This window comes from Anser cygnoides, chromosome 14 (assembly GCF_040182565.1).
Source record: "Anser cygnoides isolate HZ-2024a breed goose chromosome 14, Taihu_goose_T2T_genome, whole genome shotgun sequence".
Classification (NCBI taxonomy): domain Eukaryota; kingdom Metazoa; phylum Chordata; class Aves; order Anseriformes; family Anatidae; genus Anser; species Anser cygnoides.
The window spans coordinates 11,942,942-11,959,892 of record NC_089886.1 but is presented as its reverse complement, the minus strand read 5'-3'; the positions used below and the strand labels follow the sequence as shown (position 1 = coordinate 11,959,892).

The 16,951-nt window shown below is 62.4% G+C and overlaps 2 long non-coding RNA genes across 2 annotated transcripts; both read left to right on the top strand.

Moving 5' to 3' along the window:
• Positions 1–4,432, top strand: LOC125180581 (uncharacterized). The gene is made up of 2 exons (XR_007159256.2): positions 1–676; positions 4,081–4,432. It is a non-coding gene; the product is annotated as an uncharacterized lncRNA (long non-coding RNA).
• LOC136786381 (uncharacterized) lies at positions 996–2,343 on the top strand. The gene is made up of 2 exons (XR_010824905.1): positions 996–1,604; positions 2,300–2,343. It is a non-coding gene; the product is annotated as an uncharacterized lncRNA (long non-coding RNA).
• Positions 4,433–16,951: the final 12,519 nt, after the last annotated feature.

Genomic DNA, 16,951 nt, shown 5'->3' with positions numbered 1-16,951 from the left:
CACATCACGGCTTTTCCGCCCTCCTGGTGTTGCTTCCAACAGCAATTTAATATCTCCCTGATAGCCCAGGCCAAGTTTCAGGCACCATTAAAGAAAAAGAAAAAAAAAAAAAAAAAAGGATCTGCTGACAAAGGCGTCCCCCGGGGGGGCAGCGGCCGCCCCGCCGGGGACAAGCCGGGGGCCCCGCGGGCTCGGCACCGGCCCAGGGCACTCGGAGCCCCCGGGCTCCGTCCCCAGGCCTCCAGCACCCAGCTCCGGGGGGCTCGGGGTGGCTCCGGGGCTGGGTGCTGCCGGCTGGGCTCCCCGGGCAGCCCCGTGCCAGCAGAGGGCCTCCCTTACCAGACAGAGCACGGCGCGGAGGCGAAATTATAAAACGCATTATCTATTTGGCAAAACTTTGAGCAAGGACCAGGAAATGGGCTGGAGTTCATTCTCCTTCAGAAGACTGGAGCCGGCGTGTCCCGTCCCCCCCCCCACACCCCCCCGGCTCCTTTTTTTTTTTTTTAATGCCAGCGCTTGAGACGCATTAAAGCAGCAGGAGCGTTCGTCATTAAAATGGCAATTGCGACCCAGGCAATAAATTTTAACATCATAAAAGGCGCGGGGAGGGTCTCGCTCATCTGTTGCTCTTCAAAGAAAAGTGTTAGTTGCTTCCGAAAATATTGGGAAGAAGCAGGTGAGAGGCAGAGGGGCGGGAGCCCCGGCTGCCGGGGGAGCGGCGGCTGCGGGGGGGGGGCTCCGGGGCGCAGCGGCCGGGCTGTCCGTCCGTCCGTCCGTCCGTCTGTCCGTCCGTCTGTCCGCCCGTGCTCCCCCGGGCGGGGGCTGCGGGAGGAGGGGGGGCCAGGCTGTTACTTTTTACAGGTGAAGGAGAAGTGCAGCAATCTGCCGCTTTACAGCCTGGCATTTCTCCCCGCGGGGTTGGTTTTTTTTTTTTTTTTTTTTTTTTTTTTTTTTTTCCCCTTTTTGTGTGCGCGTGTGGCGCGGGGGGGGGGGGGGGGGGGGGATGAGCGGAGGAGAGCGCATTTGCTGTAAACATCCCTGCTCGGTGGGGTGGATCCGTCCTCCGCCCCGCCGAGCCGGGAACAAAAGGTGATTTGAAAACGCAGCGGCGGCGGGCGAAAATCAGGCGTGGACGCCCGCTCCTTAACCGCTGCCGTGCCGGGGCCGTGGGCTGGGGGCCGTGGGCTGGGCAGGGCCGTGCCCGCTGCCCCCGGCCCCGCGGCGCCCGCCCGGCAGCGCCCGGCGCTCCGATAGCATCTCCCCGCGGCCGTCTGCCGCCGGAATTAGCCCTTGCGCTGGGACCGTTCGCTAAATAATTCAGGAGATTTCTTATTTATTTTTTTTTTTTTCAAGAAAGCTGTTTTCTTTTCTTCCTTTCCTTTTTTTTTTTTTTTTCCAGGCTGTAGTATTTTCCAAGCTGGGTTTTAACCGGGGGGGTATGGGGGGGGCACAGCCACGCTCATGCAATCCCGCCATGTGTTTACAGCTAAGCTCCCGGCGTTATTTAGGGATTGTAAAACCACAGCAGAGCTCTCTCTCCCTCGCTCGCTGCAGCCAATTTTTTTTTTTTTTTCCTCCATGCGGCTTTCATTGCAGCAGCAAAGGTCAGCCCTTCTCCTTTGAACGCAGCACCCCCCCCCCCCCCCCCGTTATCAGATGAGGAAGCCGAGGGGGGACCGCAGCTGAAAGGCGTGCACAGGGGTGCCGGGGTCAGCGAGGCAGAGCCAGCGCGACGGCCCGGGGTGTGCTCGGGGTGGGGAGCGGAAAGAAAGGATGGAGGTGGCGGCGGTGGGAGGCTGGAGAGGGGAGAGGAGCCCCAGCGGCGCGGGGGAAGCGAGGGCCGACAGCAGAGAGCGTGTGAATAATGGGGGCAAATATAATATAGCTGATTACGTGCAGCTATTGCGCCGAGTCCCCGAGCCTGTCTCTGGAGAGCTTTTATGCTGCGAGGACAAAAATTCGCTGCCAGGGCGAACCGAGCGCGGCTCCGCGTGCGTGAGCGCGTGGCCGTGGGGGTGGCCCCGCGGTGCTCAGCTCCCGGGGGGGTTGGGGAGCAGAGCCCCCCCGTGGGGCAGCCCCCCCCGTGGGGCAGCCCCCCCCGAGCCGTGCAGCGCCTGGCGGAGGCTCCTGCAGGGAGCCCTTCCCTGCTGGCCCTGTCATAGCCAAGGCACCGAGCACGCCTTCAGACTTTGCCAGCAAATGGTTTTTAATTAAAACCAGAAGACGTTCCTCCATGTCCTGGCTCTTCAGCGATGACCACCGCTTACATCCTCCGCTTTTGGTCTTCCTTTCTGCACAGCTTGAAGCGCAGAGATGAAAGTAACCCAAAAAGCCCCAGAAAAAGGCAGCCGTAAAATCGCGCCGCCCAGACGTCCCCCTCTCCCTTCCGAGCGGTGCTGCTGCCCTGGGGGCTCCCACCGCCGAGCCCCTGCTCCAGGCACCGTGGGGATGTGGGCGCTGGCCCGTGGGTGCTGGGGCGAGATGCTGGCGAGCGCCACGGCCCCGCGAACACGAGCCTCGAGACGTGACCGGAGCCGAGCGGCCGGTGGCCGTTGCCTTCAGCCCTTCTAAAAATAACAGCTACGAGCACCACCAGCGCCATGCGTCTAACTGGAACCAGCTTTCGAAACTCCCAGCTGGAAGCAGGTTTCAAAGTGTATGTGAGCCTTTCTGGGAAAGAGCAATTAAAAATAGCGAACAACTGAAAGCCGAGCCTCTGCCGCAGGTCCTGCACGTGCCCAGGGTGGCAATGGAGAGCCTGGTTTGTCGGAGCAGGCGTCTCTTACTGCTCGTCGTGGGGAGGCTTAGAACGAGGTCTGGAGGGGTGCTGTGGGCTGGGGCTGCCCCTCGCTGCCTCCTGCGTGCCCACAGCACGGTGCCCATCCCGGGGGCGCGGGGGGCACGGCAGCTCCCACGCCGGAGCCCTGCCAGCCAGAGCCCACTCGGGTGGATTATTCCAGCATTTTCCCCAGCTGGCTGCCAGCACATTTGGGCTGGAGCTGGCAAGCGGCGTGCAGAGCTGGGGCCACATCCAGGCTGGAGCACAGCAGGGCAAGGCCAGGCTGTTCCGGGGGGATCTGATGGAGCCACATCCTACGGGGTCAGGAGGGATGGCAGGGGAAGTGCTCCAAGCATCCCTCATGGGCTTCAGTCCACTCCTCGTGGGTGCTCAGAGCAGAGGCAAGAGCAGAGGCAGGAGGACGTGAGGTGCCCTGGCAGCACCACCACCAGCCCCTGCACCCCTTGGGCAGCTCCACGGGGCTGCTCTGTCCCCAGGCTGTGTGTCGCCTGCCGGCCTTGTCCCCAGTCTGCTCGCGTCTCCTCCCACAGCCCTAACAGGAGCAACTGGGGCCACCGCAGAGTCCCTGGAGCTCCCCCGATGGCGGCTCCCTTGGCACTCGTTTCCTCTCTGCTGCGTTCGCACTGCTATGTCCTAATTCCCTAACGAAGGGCCGCGCGAGAGGAAGTCTTGCGGAAGCCCATCCTGGCAGCAGCCTTCCTGCTACCAATCAGCTCATCAGCCCCTTCACAAAATGATTTCCTAGGGGCTGGACGAGATCCGTTTCACGTATTTGGGCTGGCATAAAGCACAGACCTCTCCTTCCCGTCTCTACGCAATAGGTCCCCAGTTCTCCTCCCACCAATTTTGTGCTTATCAAGGTCACAAACCAGGGTGTCCCGTTCCTTCCTTTAAAATGCTGGCAAAACGCTCCATTTTTCCTGCACCATCAGCACGTGGTGGATCCCAAGGTGCCCCGAGCGACTCAAGTGCTCCCGGCGTGCTGAGCCTCGCACCAGTGCCTGAGGTCCTGCTGGTACCCGTGAAGACGGAGGTGTCTTGTCATCGTCCTGGGATGGACGATGCGTATCCTGTGTGAGATGGGTTTCCAAACACAAGCGGGAATGTCCATCGTTGCAGCTTCTCCTCAGTCATGCACTAACGCTTGGCCCTTGCCTGGCGATGCTAGTGAACATAAAGCCCTCTCCCTTTTCCATTTTGCTGCGGTCTGGAGGGGTCCTGTACCCCTTGTCATCCCTTAACCATTTTCTCTAGCACCTACTGACTTCTCTCCCTTACAGCCTGGTAGCAACCTTCGAACACAAGAAGAACGGGGAGATGTGATGGTCTGTGCGCGGAGCCACGGAGGCCCCCAGCCACGCAGCGAGGCCAGCCTCGGCACGCAGCCTCCCAAGGACGTGGGAAGGCTGCAGTGCCGGAGCAGCCCCAGGGCTGCGCAGGAGCTGGGGGAGCAGACAGATGAACTGACACGGCCAAGGCTGTGCGGTTGGTTGGGAATAGATCTGCCATCGCCTGGCGTGTGCTCAGCCCGGCTGCCTGTTATCCATCTTGCAAGCTGCCAGTTTTAACAATGGACATGCTGTCAATTCTCCATAATAAAATCCTTCCTCCACATACATATATGCACAATCAGAGGCTTTTAGTGGGGCTTTTCATTTTCTTTTTGAGCCAGCCGCATTCATGCAACAACCAGCCAACGACATGGGCAATGCTGGGCACAAAGAGCGACGCGAGCAAAGCCGGGGCGAGGCGGGTGTCTGCAGCCCTGCAGCGGGGTCCCGGCGGGGCCGGCAGTGCATGTGAGCACACAAAACTGGTTTGCGTGTGGGTAATGCATCTAATGCAAACCTCCTTTTGGGCTGCGGAGGAAAAGCAAAGCCCTGGGGAGGTGCTCGTGGGTGACGTGGACCTGGCGAGCGGGCAGGAGGAGGGCGAGGGCTCCCTGTGAGGATGCGGGGTGGGGGCTGAGCAGAGAGCAAGGGACCACAGGGTGCTGCAGGAGGCTGCAGCCAGGACACGGGGACACGGCCTCGGCTGCCCTGTTCAGTGCTGCCACCCCTGCACCCTGTGGGAGAGCAGGATGGGGTCTTGCGGGCACAGCATGCTACGGAGCCTCGCCAGGATCAAGCGGGAGACCGGGAGCCTCAGCCTTGCCGGTGCCAGCCTCGGCGGGGAAGTGGGGGCTGCACAGGAGGAACAAGCCGGGGGGGGGGGCAGCTGGTGTGTAGGCCCACGCAGAGGCTGTGCAGAGGAAGGAGAGAAGGGAAAATGGCTTCTTCAGAGCCCTGGACTCTGGGGAGGCAGGAGGGAGCCTCCTGAGAGGGAGAGGCTGTACTGGAGAGGCCAGGAGGCTGGGAGGCCAGGTGGCCCTGCCCAGGGGATGGGAGCCCAGCAGGAGCTGGGCTGGGGTGGGCAGCACCATGGCAAGCGGCTGGAGGGAGCTCGGGCTGGAGTTAAGCCCCACCAGTGAGCTGGGGGCAGAACCAAGGGCAGTGCCAGCGCAGCTCCCAGGTAGCAGCAGGGCTCTGCTGGAGCCCCAAACCCTGCGGAAGCTTGGCCAAGCCCCTGCACCCCACAGATGGGGGGAGGCACGGGCAGGAGCCCTTTCTCTTGGAGCCTGCCCAGGGGAACACGTCCCCACCCCGGCATTTCAGATGTTCTGGGCTTGGATCCTGGTTCCTGACCAGGTGGGGCAGAGCTCCAGCACTGCAGGAGAGCTCTTCCAGACTGTTGGGTACGTGCTGGGGTGATACGTGCACAGCCCAGGCGCGTTGCTGATAGCTGCTCCACGTGTCTCCCTATCCATGCTCTCCCTCCTGATTAGCAGCGGCTGTTTGTCTGATGGAAGGTGACAGCCTTTGGTAGACTCCTCCATTGCCCCGTGAGTCCTGATGCCTATTCCCCTCTACTGAGGGAACGGGAGCACTGGTGAGGGAGCACGCCCACCTTGCGGGTGACCACAAAAGCTCAGCTCTGCCCAAGGAGCACCTCCATGGCAGCCTCGCGAGCAAAACCAGAAGCTCAGGGAAACCCTGGTGCTCCTCACTGTGGGGTGGTGGTCAACTGCTGGAGCTGGCCCTGCAGTAGCCCAGTGGCTTGCATTTGCACTGAGGAGCCATCCAGCACTGAGGAGCCATCCAGTGCTTGGGACACCGAGACGTTCCCTGCACAAGATGAATACTCAGCAACACTTTGGTGTCCATACCACCAGCGCTGCCAGCGAGACTCCTTGAGCATGTCACCACATCTGCCTTGCTTCACAGGCTTCCCTCTCCTCCCACCGCAGGCAGGGAGCAGGAGCCTGCCAGCCCCCCCTGCACCACTTGTGCCCCCACGGGGCCCCCGCAGCCACCCCAGGAGCTGTTGCAATGCCACTTGTGCGGTCACGATGGACACGGGCAAATACTTCTTGGGGAGGCATCTCCTGGGGCAGCAGAGTCTGGGCTGAGACCGAACGGTGAGCTGGGCTCAGCCTAAGGCCAGGTACGGCTTCTGTGAGGTGCGGAAGAAAAAGAGCCGGGGGGGGGGAGCACCCAGACCAAAGGCGACCGCAAGAGAGAGCTGCAGAAAGACACTGGGGAGGGGTGAGGTGGCACGCGTGGCAGGAGGAGCCCCTGTTGGTGGGAGGCTGGCGGGGTGAAGGTGCTGCTAGGCCTGTTTAATTAACTGGATCACTCCAGCAACACGGTGTGGCTTCTCCCAGCTGTGCTTGTCTGCAATACAGCCATCCCTGCTTCCCCAAAATACTTGGGAGGGCTGGAGTAGGCCAACTCCACCACCCTCATCGATGCTGCAGGGAGCCTATTTTAAGCCTTGCTAACGTAGGAGGATTAAATTTGGCTGGCTGAGACACGTCCTGCTCCCAGCTGTCCCCCCAGCCTCCCCTGAGGTTGGCAGCTCTGCGGCAGGCACGTCTCGTGATGCGGGAGGCTGCCCTGGCCCTCCAGGGTCGCCTGCCCTAGTGCAAGGGGAAACCAAAACCAGGGCATTTTCCATCTGCGCTACACATCTCAGGTTCGTGGCAAAAGCTCTTCCAGGGGCAGGAATCAACGGGTTGAAACGTGGAGTCTGTACGCTCTGGGACCAAACCTGGCCAAGGCTGGCTTCGAGGCCCCCAGCCCCACGGCTGCTCCAGCCCCTCTGCGAGGAGCAGGGACCTGGCCAGGCGTGCCGGGCTCTCGCCCAGCGCCCAGCCAGCGCTGCAGCAGCGCGGGGGCCTGCGGCTCTTCTCCCTGGCAGCGCGCTGCTGCGGGGGGTGGAAGCCAGCAGCGGCACGGGGCTGCCCCTGCCCTCCCACCGGAGGATGCAGGTGTCTGGGCAGCCCTGCCAAGCCCGCCGTGGTGCTTCGCCACTGCGCTCCCTGTGGGGTGCGTGGTCCTGTAGTTTGCCCTTACTGCTCTGGATTCCCCGTGCATTATATGCTCCTGGTCAGTCACGTACTTTTAGTAATTTATTGCCTGATTTATTCTTGGAGCACTTGCAGGAGAGCCCTGCGGAAAGCTGCATCTCGCCTGCGCAGATTTATCTGCCTAGAGCCAGCGGTGTAGGTACCGAGGAGGACATCACACCAGCCATCGCTGGCTGAGTTACCAACCAAATTTCCAGCTGGAGGAAATGAGGCAAGCGGTGGAGGGGACGGCGCTGATTTACACCCAGCCCACGGCCTCCTCCCGAGCACTGAGCTGGCCTCCGTCACTGATTACCGCTGCCATGGGGAGCGTCGCTCGATGGCTCTTCCTCAGTTTGCTCGTTTGGAAGACGGGGGTAATAATACCCATCACCTATTTGCCATGCTGTTGTGAATTTTCATGAGCTACCATCTGAACAGGGCTTTGAGCAGGAAAACTGCTGTATCAGCTCTAGGCAATGATAAACAATACTCAGCATTTACATATTCAAAGCACTTTGATTAACTCTTGGGGTTTAAGGACTTGATTCAATTCCCACCGAACTGCGATGGCAGCTGGACGGGGTTATCGGCAGCGCGGGGCGGCCGGGGCTGGGGGTGCTGGGGCCTCACCCCCCGCCTGCAGCCGCTTGGCGGAGGGGAAAGCCCTTGCCGAAGTCCCGCAGAGCACCTCGCGCCTTAAACCCCTGCCGAATAAAGGAGAAAGGAATAACGCGCATCCCCGCCTCGGTAAGCGGCGAGATCCTGCGATGCAAAGTGGGTGCAGAGCATGGAGCATCATCAGTTCTGCTGCAGACGCTGTAACCAGGTGTTAAATAGCTGTGAAATTCTAACTTGATTCATGCAGAAGCTGCCAAATAAAGGGATTTTTCTTTTCCTTTAACAAAAAAAAAAAAAAAAAAAGACGGAAAGGAGATGGGCCGATGCCTCCTGTAATGCAAAGCGCTGTGGATCCAGAGCGGCCTCCCCCAGCCCGCCTGCGAATGCCAAGGGGGCAAATGCAGAGGAAACCAAGCCCGGGAGCTCACTTCATAATTTTATTCAGCGGATTTTTTTTTTTTTTTCTTTTCCTTTCAAGTCTTTTCAGCCCCATGATTTTAAATGGCCCCCCTCTGTCCAGCTGAAGATAAGTATCCCCCGGGGTGCCTCGTGTAAGAGGATCCTCCAGCATTATTATGAAGATCACCGGAAAACAAGAGCAAAACCTGAGGAAACTTTGGTCCCACGGTGACCCATTGACTTCAAATCGTCCGGGGGGCTGGGGGTGCCGGGGAAGGGCCGTCCGCGGGGAACACAACAGTAGGGGCCAGCTCCCAGGCTGAAACCCCCCCAGGCTGCCGAGCCTCCAGGCAGCCCCCTCGGCTCCTCGTGCCACTAATTAGAGGCGCTCTGTGTAAAAGCGAGCGCGCCCTGCTCCAGCGCGGGGGCACAGCCGTGGCCCTGCCCGGCCGATTTTCGGCGCGGCTCCCGGGGCACCCTGCCGTGGGGAGGTGCCGAGGTGTCCGGCAGGCTCCCGGTGGTCCGGGCCCTGAAAAATCTGGCTCTGGCTGGGGAAGACGGAACCGCGGAGCCGCGCACATCCCTCCCCGGCGCTCGGAAGCAGCGAGCTCGGCCGTGCCGGCTGCCGTGCATGTGCGCTGCTCCGTTTTACAGCACGCCGAAAAAGGTTTCCCTGCCGGCAGGGTGAAACTTTGGGCGACGTCCCCCCGGCAGAGCGCACCGAGAGCAGCGGCCGGAGCAAAACCCTCGGCGCCCCGGGGGACGGCAGACCCCGGGGCTGGCCGGGGGGCCCCGCGGGGGTCCCCTGGGGGCTCTCGGGACCCGGCACCGGGGACACCTGCGGGGCCCCGGGGCTGCGGAGGACAAACCCCGGAGCGGCTCCGCCAACCGGGAGAGGGGAGGACACCGGGAGGCTCGAGGGGGGGGGGGGGGTTGTTGGGGGGTGTCCGGTGTCCCCCGTCCCCGCGGGCCACGAGGGGTGTGCGGGGCTGGGGGGCAGCGCGGGGCCGGCTCGGCTGGGGGGGGGGGGGAGCCGGGGGGGGCCGGCTCCGCCGTCCCGGGAGCCGGCGTGGGGCCGCGCCGCAGCCCGCGCCGCGATCGATCCGCATCGACCGTCCCCGCCGCGCTGCTCCACTTTCCAGCCAATGTCAGGCGGCGGCGGCGGCGGCCCGGGGAGCCCCGCCGGTGGCACCGCACACCCCGCCTGGCGCGCCGCCCGCGCCGCGCTGCCCCGAAGAGCCGGCCTGGACCGCGCCGCCGAGGAGCCGCGGAGCCGCGGAGCGGCGCCCCCGGAGCCCGGCCCGCGCCGCCGCAGCGGGCGCCGAGCGAGCCGGCGGAGCCCCGCTGCGGGACCGAGAGGAGGGGGCGAGGGCGCCGGGCGCCGCGCCGCAAGGCACCGCGCTGCCTCCCGGCAGTGCGCCCGCGGCTGCACCTGCACGCACGCCCGCGTGCACACCTGCATCCACACACACCCCACGGCTACCCCCCCACCCACAAGCACAACTACAGCTACACCGACACCCACACCTACACGCACACCTACACCACACACGCACACCTAAGCACACATACATCCACACCCACATGCACACTCACCCCTACACCCCCACCCACATACACACCTACCCCCATGTTCACACCCACGTGCACACCTACACCTCTACCTACACCCACACCCATACTCACACACCTACACTTGCAACTACTCCTGCACCCATACCTACACCCACATTCACACCCACACGCACACCTGCACCCATACCTACACCTGCACCCATACCTACACCCACATTCATACCCACACGCACACCTGCACCCATACCTACACCCACATTCACACCCACATTCACACCTACACCTGCACCCATACCTACACCTGCACCCATACCTACACCTGCACCCATACCTACACCCACATTCACACCCACATTCACACCTACACCCGCACCCATACCTACACCCATATTCACACCCACACGCACACCTATGCCCATACCTACACCTGCACCCATACCCACCCCCACATTCACACCCACACCAAACTGCACCCGGTGCAGCACCCCGCTGCACCCCACGGCCACACCGCTGCCCTGCAGGGCCCCGTGGCACCACCCTGCTCCTCACCCCGAGCCCACCCCACAGCCCCGTCCTGCGGCCCGAAGTGACGCCGTGCCGGGTCTGTGCCCCGCTGCAGCCCTTCGCACACTGCCTGCGCTGGGAGGCCCCCAGGAAGGAGCGCGTCTGTCCCCAGGACCCCCATGCCGCAGGCCTGACCCCTCCACACCCAGCCTCGTCCCCTCCTTAGCACCCACCGGGGACTGCTCCTACACGTGCCCAGCCCTGCGGCTGCTCCACCTGTGCCTGCCACCCCTCGCCTGCCCCAAGGGTGCAAGTGCCACGCACAGCCCATGGTTAAGGGGGTACAACAGCAACAGGTCCACCTGCTTGTCCCTCGCTGTCGCTCAGGACGGCTTGCCAGGTGGCCTCCACTGCCACCGATGCCTTCGGGGCTTTGGAAAGGGAAACGGCCCGGAGAGCTGGGGCTCCGTCCCAGCAGCGCCGTGCCCCGTCCCCACAGCACCCCTGTGTGCCGGGGCCGCGGGGCTGAGGGCAGCGGGCAGCGGCAGGGCACGGGGGGCTGGGTTGTTCCCTGGTAGCACAGCGATGTGACCAAACACTGGCTCCATTATCTCCTGCTCGGGTGCCTGCGTAAGCGTGAGGGTGACCCGCGCATGTTTTTAAATGCAGCCTTTGCACTAGGTACACAGAGCAGCGACTTCTACTTACCACGGAAACGCTCTCCCCAGACTTAATAGAACAGCTTTTGATTGCGTGGATAACGCTTCAAAACCTGTCTCGGTGTCTGCTCTCACCCCGGCTGCCTCGCAGCCAGCAGCACAAACAGTTTAAAAACAAGGCTGTCCTGAGCGTGGTTTTGAAATAAGCCCGTAATAATGCTCCGGCGAGAGCCCGCCCGAGGAGCAGCGCTGAGACCAAACGCTCGTGTGCGAGCACAAGCAACGCATTTTTCAAGGCGTCCTTTGTGGAAAAGCAGGGCCGGGGAGGGGGGGGGGGAGGATTTTTAAGTATCTGATTGCCACGCCGCCGACAGCGGTGACTTCAGAGGAAGAGGCGGATGGTTTTAACGCGTGGCGAAGCCGGCGTGCAGCGAGCCGCTGGCGGGCAGAGGGAGGGCGAGCTGCGGGGTACCGAGCTGCACCTGCACCGGGCCGGCGGCGCCCTGCTCCAGCCGCGTGCCCTGGGGCCGGGCACGGCTCGGGTGCCCAGCGCCGCACCCCCCCGGGACCACCCCGGCACCTCTGGGCCGCGCAGCCTGCGCTGAGCGTGCGGCCGTCCCGGGGGGACGGTGCCAGGGCAGGCAAAGCCAGGCCCTGGGGGCAGCCTTGGCAGCTGCTCCGTGACTCAGTTTCCCCCGCTGAGGCCGGCAGGGGGACGCTGCCCCCTCCGGCTCGCGGGGGGCGGCGGTGGCCGTTGGGCTGCCAGGCGGGCGGTTGCAGAGGCTTCCTGTTTCTGCAGGATCCGGCTGGCATTGTGCCGCACAGCGAGGGGGGCAGAGCCTCTTCTTGCACCTGCCCAGAGCATCTGCTAGGGATAAAATCTCCATGGCAACTCTGCCGGCTCCTCCATCGCTGCTCCACCAGGGACAGGGGGCTCTTCCTCTGCCTCCCCCCACCGAGCCTGGACGTCCCTAGGGCCACCGGTGCCCCAGGAGCTCGTCATCTGGAAGAGGAGGAGGAAGGCTTCGCTGCCACCAAAGCCTGCTGCCCTTTTGTCCCCCTGTGCTGGGTGGGAGGCGATGCCATCCTCTGATCCCTCCCCACGGGTGCTCCAGGTCCCAGGCCACCGGGAGATGAGACGGCAGCGTCGCCAAATTTAGGGGGTGGTTCCGTAGCTTGTAGCCAGCTGAACGGAGGGCAGATGGCATCCCACTGTCCCAGCTACCTCCAGGCAGGACATGCTGCCTGGACAGCCCTCTGCCATGGCTGGAGGGGAAAGCTCTGCAGTTTCGGGGATGCCACCTGGGGTCCAACACAAGCAGGCCTGGAGCAGCAGCAAGCACAGCTGCACGATGCACGGCCCTTGCTGCTTGTTTGGGCATCCTGCCCCAGCAGTCCCGACGGGGGAATGCTGGCAGCAAAGCAGAGCCCTGACGTGTCCCCATCGCCTCGTGCAGGCGCAGGGGCAGGGAGACGGGGTGCCCGCTTGGGCTGCGGGTCCTTGCCTGTTGGGTATCCCAGGAACCAGGGAAGCAGAGCGGGGTGGGTGGCACAGCCCCAGCACCAGCCGTTGTGCCCTGCCCGTGCTCCAAGGGAGCTCCACAGGCTCCAGGTGCTGGAAGAGCCATGGGAAAGGTGGAAGAAATGTTTCTCAGCTGAGACCAGGGTGGGAATGGAGGGAAATGGAAGTAGAAGCTGAGTTCCTGAGGGCCATGGAGACTGTCATCAAATCATCTAGCCCTGGTGTTCATTAAGGCACAGATGCATGGAGGGAAATACTGGATTTGAAGGGCTGGAGGGGCTCGGCTCCTTGCAAACCTTCCCCTGGCTGCAGAAGTGACTGGGGTACTGGCGGAAGGTCGCAGCTCCATGAAGGGCCTCAGTGCCACCAGGACCCCTCTGTGGCTTCCAGCTCCCAGGCACCTGTCCCCCCACAGCCCCAGCCTGGCTCTCCGTGGCTTCTCTCCTCCCTGCCCTCCAGCCGGGCTCTCATTCTCCTTGGCAGACCAAGGTCTCCCCGAGGCAACAAGCCTGCCCTGGGGAACTGGCCTTCTGGCACCTCCACAAGCCGTTTCCCCAGCCTGGATGGAGGTTTTGGGCACTGCTGGATTTAGGAGACATGTCGAACCATGCTCAGAGGCTGGCTGGGAGCAGCAGACGTCCTGGGACAGCTGACACCAGGGGACAACCCCTCCTTCCCTCGCCTCCTCCCTGAGCTGCAGCCCCTCTCCCGTGCGAGAGCATTTCGTCAAAGCCCAGCTGCTGGAACCCCGAGCAATGCCCCCGTGCTCGTGTTTTCACACGGGGAACGCAAGCCAGTTCTGCAGTGCAAACAAGTAATTTAAGGAGGGAAGCCCAGCCCTTGTTCAGGGTGAGGACAGGTCCATTTTTCAAGTGCAGACAGATTACACTGCTACAGCAAGATGCTTGAAGGTTTCATTTTTCCAGCCAAGATGAAGGCAGTCCCCACAAGGAGAGGCTGTCTCTGCCCCGGAGAGTTTACAAAGGGAGGGTAAAGCATGTGACAGATAAAGGAGCAGCCTCTCTGCTTTATGCAGGGCAAAACTGAGCCACAGTGTGATTTGGGGACTCAGTTAAGTCCTGTGGGACATCAGCAGTAGCTGATGGCGAATGCAGATGGCCCAAATCCCAGGCTTTTGTCTGAATTGCTGCTGAATTCTCCCGAGGCAAAAATAGCGATTTCGATTGCCTCTGAAGCACCCATCGAGGTGCGGAGCCCTCGGGGAGGGGGAGCAGCCGCGGCACTGAAGCAAAGTCCCCCGGGACGCCGTGTGGGGCGGTGGGTCCGGCGGGGCAGTGGGACACAGAGGGTGATGGCTGGGGCCAGGACAAGGCAGTTCAGGACCCAGAGCCCTGACCCCCTGCCACAGCGTTGCCCAAGGATTTCTAACTCCGGGCAGCGTTTGTCCCTGCCCGGGGACCTTGGTGGCAGGGCTGACACGTGGGCTCCGGCCGGGCTCAGGAGGACGGTGCCGCTTCTCCGGGCCGCTTGCAGGACACGGGCTTTGCCCTGTCCCCACTTACGTGCCAGGCGGTGGAAGAGCTCAGTCTTTGCTGTGGGCATAGCAAAGCGCTGGTTGGAAACTGCCCATGTGTGAAGATAAAATGACGGGAATGTCACGTCCTGCAGCCGCCGTCTCCGGGAGCTGCCGAGATTGGAGCTGCCAGCGTGAGGCTCTGCACTGATCTGGGGATCCTCATTTCACCCTCTTACAGACGTGGCCTGGGGGCTTTGCCCGGACCAAAAGCAGGAGGCGCCGAGCCCCAGGACCTCCCTGTGTCCCGCTGCTCTTGAGTGTGGCCCAGCCACCCCATGAATGCCACTGGGAGGGGGGGACAGGAGCTGGGATGCTTGGAACCTGGGCAAGGTCTGGACAAAATGTGCTCATCACCCTGATTTGGACCGGAATCTGCTATTTTAGTAGCTGTGACCTAATGCTCTGTAGGTGCCTTTGAAAATAGCCCAGAGCGCGGGCTAGCAGAGGCTGGGTGTCAGCAGGGCTCTGTCCCGAGCTGCCGTGGAGCAGCACCGGCCGCGCTCCCCTGGTCCAGCAAAGCTCCACGAAGTCCCGAGGAGCTTCAGTGGCGAGTGACAGTGTTTGATCCAGAAAACGCCCTGGGTCATGGCAGTACATGAGGACAGGGAGAGCCGACGGAGCGCAAGGAGCAGCGCTGAAAGCCTGCATTAAAAGCAGTATCAAAACCAAGCTTTTTCCCGTGAAATAATCTGGCTGGAATTAAATTATTTTTCCCGACGGCAGCCAGCTCCTGCAGGGGTTAACTGCAGCCCCGTCTAGAGAACTGTAAAAAGCGTTTCCGAAATGTTTCCACTGCCCGTTGTTTTTACGGCCAGGAAAGGCAGGGCAGGCCTGGGCAGGAGGCGGCCGCGGGCGGAGGCTGGGGGTGGAAGGCTCGGCGCGGAGGCTGGGTGCGGGGGGCGGCTGCAGGGAGCCCCCGCCACCGTCACCACAACACCGACATCGCTGGGCTGCCGTGGGCAGGACGGGCTCCGGCCAGCTGCTTTCCAGAAGGGTTATGGGGAGGCTGGAGTGCGGGGCTGCAGCTGGGGACGGTGCGGGCGCGGGCAGCCGGGGCAATGCCTCCTCCCTTGCCTGGTGCTGATGGCCGAGACCTTCGCCAGTCTCAGAGCAGGGGGAGGAGGAAGCGGAGCCCCGCGGGCGAAGCGGGAGCGGGCGCAGAGCGTGCAGGGCCGAAGGGCAGAGGAGTGGGTGCGACCGCCCGCCTGCTCCCCTCTGCCTGCGCTGGGCTGCTGGGCTCCGTCACCGTGCCCTGGGCTGGGACACGAGGGCTGAGAGAGGCAGAGGGTGGGCACCGGCTTCCTGGGCACCCCAAATCTCGCTCTCGTGCTTTGCTCTGGCACAAGCCAGGAGGTTCCCCCAGGCTGAGCCCTCTCCTGCCACCCCCAGCCCTCCCTGCAGAGCCCCCCCAGCGCTGCCCTTGCTCCCTCCTGCTCCTTTTCACAAACCCTGGCTCCCGGCATCCTCCAGCGCTTTCAGACCAGAGAGGCTTCCAAGTGCTTTATACTTAGCTCAGGCACAGAAATCAGCGTCCAGGCTGCGGCAGAGCAGAGGCAGCCAAGTTTGATTTGGGCAAAAAGTATATTGAATTCCCTGACCTGCCTAAAATAAGGAGGTGAAGCGGGAAGGCGGCCGAGGAGCCACTGCTGGAAAGCGACGTCTGCATGCACACGGAGGAGCAGAGCAGGGCAGGGCTTTAACCCCAGGCTGAAGGATAAATGAAGAAAATGTGAGGCTTTAGGAGCAACAGAAGCGCGGAGCTGAGGTTTCTGCAGACGTGTGCCTCCAGGCTGGGGGCCAGCTCGCAGCCGGGCAAGCAAGCAGCCGATGGATGCAGGCGTTCGGTGGCCAGGCTTGGACCAGCTGGGTGGAGGTGAAGGGCTGGGGAATTTTTATTTTCGCTTTGTGCCTTTCCTCGCTCTCAGACGTAATGAAATGCAGGAGCCAGCATTAATGCACCATTAAGACTGCAAATTTCAGCACGCAGCCATCGGGAAATGCAAATACTCGGGTCCACTGTCAGCTCCACCTCTGCTGTGACAGCAGAGGAAGGGGCTGGCGCGGGGCTGACCTTTGCCACCACCACCAAATCCTCGGCGGCTCCCCGCTTGTGGCTCTCGCCCCCCTTGCTGAGCCCAGGGCTCCTCTCCCAGCAGCGCTGGGGCTCGGGGGTGACCCTCGCCGGGCCACCAGGGACGGCAGCCTGAGCCGGGGAGCGAGGAGGGCTGGGGGCAGAGGAGGCTGAAAGGAGCCCTTTTAGCAGCCGGCGAGCACCGTCTGTTCCACCTTGCAATTGTACTGTGCTTCGCTGGCAGGGACCTGCTTTTCCATAAATTTGGGTGGAAGGGAGAGCTTGGCAGAGCCCTGGGCTGCAGGGAAGGATTTACTGCTGCTCTGGCTGCTCCACGTTCTCCTTGCAGGGCTGGGGCTCCTGCGTGAGTGCTCGGAGGCGGCAGTGGCGGAGGAGGAGGAGGAGGATGGAGCCTGTGCTGGCATCTGATCAGGATTGCTTCGCCCTGCTCCCACAGAGGGTTTGAATCTGCCCCTGGGCTGTGAGGAGCAGCGCTCACGGGGGCACGCTGCCGTGGCCGTACGTTATGAAAAGAGAAGCGGGGCCGGGTGGGTTTTGTCTTCTCGCCCTTCAGTTGTGAGCTGCCGGGATGACAAGGCGGCCGCCACGATGCCTGCGTTGGGATGCTCTGCCTCGTGGCGACTTTCTATTTATTCTCTCCTTTTCTCCTGCTTGCTCTCTTTAAGTTGAAACAAGAGTCAACCAAGGGGGGAAACGCATCTCAGACGTCTGTCCTCTCTCCTCTGCAGTGAGCACAAAATAGGTATTGGCCGTGTTTCCCGACGGAAAAGTGAGGTCTGGGAATGGATGAAGGCTTTTCCAAGGCTTTGGAGCAAGGTGTGGACAGCGCTGAGAATAGCATCTCGAAATCTCAAC